The 2,483-nt window shown below is 41.6% G+C and overlaps 1 protein-coding gene across 1 annotated transcript in view; it reads right to left on the reverse strand.

Annotated features, from left to right (window-relative positions):
* LOC117937922 (BICD family-like cargo adapter 2) overlaps window positions 1-1,260 on the reverse strand; it is a 3,127-nt gene extending 1,867 nt beyond the window's left edge. Inside the window, exon 1 of the mRNA XM_034862169.1 lies at window positions 1,194-1,260. The gene's annotated coding sequence lies outside the window, so the exon portion shown is untranslated. The remainder of the gene's footprint in view (window positions 1-1,193) is intronic.
* Between the last annotated feature and the right edge of the window lie 1,223 nt (window positions 1,261-2,483).

Below are 2,483 nucleotides of genomic sequence, written 5' to 3' on the forward strand. Positions count from 1 at the left end.
CCCCCCCCCCCCCCCCCACCTTACATGCCTTCATCAAAGAGCACCGCATTGAAGCTGGAGAAATGAATGCATGCATTTAAAATAACACTGGTTTGTGTGTAGGCCTGTTGCAATATGCAATAAATCAATTAATCGCATGATGAATATAAATGTGCCCAAAATCTTTTAAATCAAAATGATCCATTTCAATTATTGTTTTTTATTGTGTTTTTATTCCAGTTAACTTTTGTTAGCAGAGATTAAGAGTCCATTTTAATAATTGTTTTTGCTTGTTTTGTTCATTTATTGTGAATATAAAATGTCTTCCTGTTCCAGTGTTAGATCTTAGTTAGATGTTAGTCTTTAGGAATAAAAGTGTATTGATCTTTGATAAGGTGTATTATTGTGCCATTATCATTACAGTACATTAGATAAAAATATTATCTTTTATAGCAATAATTTCTCGCTTATTGTCCAGAAAAATGTGTCACAATTGTGACAAGCCTTACTGTGTGCGGTTGTAATGTGACTACTGGATTAAACAGAGTGAGACACATGTCATTTTTTTATTGACAATATGCATTATGCAACGCATTGGGTAAACAGCAACGGCACACACACGCCGACTTGAATTCTTATAAAAAAGGTATAAATAAATAAATAAATCACACAAAATGATACAAACAATGCAATTACACATTCATTTCAAAAGGTGGATCTTGGGTTCATTCAAAACTTTATTGGTATAAAAAAAGTAATCAAATAAACGTGTTTAAATTTGACTGAAAGAGACAGATCTTATGTCGTCAGTTATTTCTGAGTGTACAGCAACATTTAGGAATGGTTCCAGCTCTAGTCCGAGCAGGTGCCTATAGAAGGAGTCTGTCCACAACTGACCCTAAAGCGCGTCCGGCGCGCCCCCGTCACGGCACGACACCTGACTGCGCCCAGCGCGCGCCGCCGTCTTAATGAGCACAGCCTCCATCCAGGTTGATCACATTATTGACACACACGTTTCACTTCGAACGTGTTTTTAACTACACAACTCGGGACTTCACATCTGTGAGCGGGTTATCCTAAAACGAACACCACGGGGTTCCAGTGCGCATGGGCAGTGTATGTGTGTGTGTGTGTGTGTGTGTGTGTGTGTCCGGTCCTCACTAATCCACCAACCATAACCATAATCATAAACATGAAAGACACGGCTTACAAACCTTAGATGGAGAGAAGACACCCACGCGCACACGGACTGAAACTTAACCGTCTATGACACAGAGTGAAACCTAACTGCAAACAGGAAGGAAACGCTGACAGACTTTCAAAATAAGATCATCTGACAGACACACTACCAGAGGGGGAAGAAGTACTCCTTTGAAGTTTTCCGGAAGTGGCCTAAAAATGCAGAAGTGTTACAAAGAAAACGTACTTAGAGAACAAAAGTATCCTACTCACTTAGCAACGTGGGCTCTGTTACATTATTATTAATATTATTATTATTATACTGTTAGATTAGTAGTATTATTATTGAGTGCAGTTAAGTAAGCTGCTATAGGATCTCAGTTTGTATGAGCTAATTGTACACGTATATGGTTGACTGGCAGAGGTGTCAAAAGTATTTACATTCAATACTTAATAATAATATACAATAAAAGTACAGATACTAGGGTTTAAAAACTGTTGAAATTGAAGTACAAATTCAAGCTTTTTACTCAAGTAAAAGTGTAAACGGGCTGGTTTCAAAACTACCTAAAGTATAAAAGTAAAAGTAATGTAAAGGGGAAAACCCCAATATCTATATGTGTTTTCAAATTAGACAGCGAGATCCAGGTCCAGGTACAACCAGGGATGTAGAAGGGTTGGCCGGTCTTCCTGGGTACCAACCTCCTGGTCCAGGTACAACCAGGGATGTAGAAGGGTTGGCCGGTCTTCCTGGGTACCAACCTCCTGGTCCAGGTACGACCAGGGATGTAGAAGGGTTGGCCGGTCTTCCTGGGTACCAACCTCCTGGTCCAGGTACGACCACGGATGTAGAAGGGTTGGCCGGTCTTCCTGGGTGCCAACCTCCTGGTCCAGGTACGACCAGGGATGTAGAAGGGTTGGCCGGTCTTCCTGGGTGCCAACCTCCTGGTCCAGGTACGACCAGGGATGTAGAAGGGTTGGCTGGTCTTCCGGGTACTAGGTTACATACTTCTGCTATTTCCTTGCTGGAGTGTGTTGTGATCTGTGTCGTGTGCAGGTGTACAAATCAATAGGATGTCAGAATGGTACATGTTTATACTTCTCATCCAACCAATATCAAATTCAAGCTATCCAGATGGTGCGATTTATCTTTTTTGAATGATGACAAACCGCAATGAAAATGAGGGCCCTGTAGAGCGTAGCAGGGTGTATCAGGACGTAACAGGGCCCTGTAGAGTCTAGCAGGTTGTATCAGTACGTAAGAGGGCCCTGTAGAGTCTAGTAGGGTGTATCAGGACGTAACAGGGCCCTGTAGAGTCTAGCAG

The sequence above is a fragment of the Etheostoma cragini genome, chromosome 22, assembly GCF_013103735.1.
Source record: "Etheostoma cragini isolate CJK2018 chromosome 22, CSU_Ecrag_1.0, whole genome shotgun sequence".
NCBI lineage: Eukaryota > Metazoa > Chordata > Actinopteri > Perciformes > Percidae > Etheostoma > Etheostoma cragini.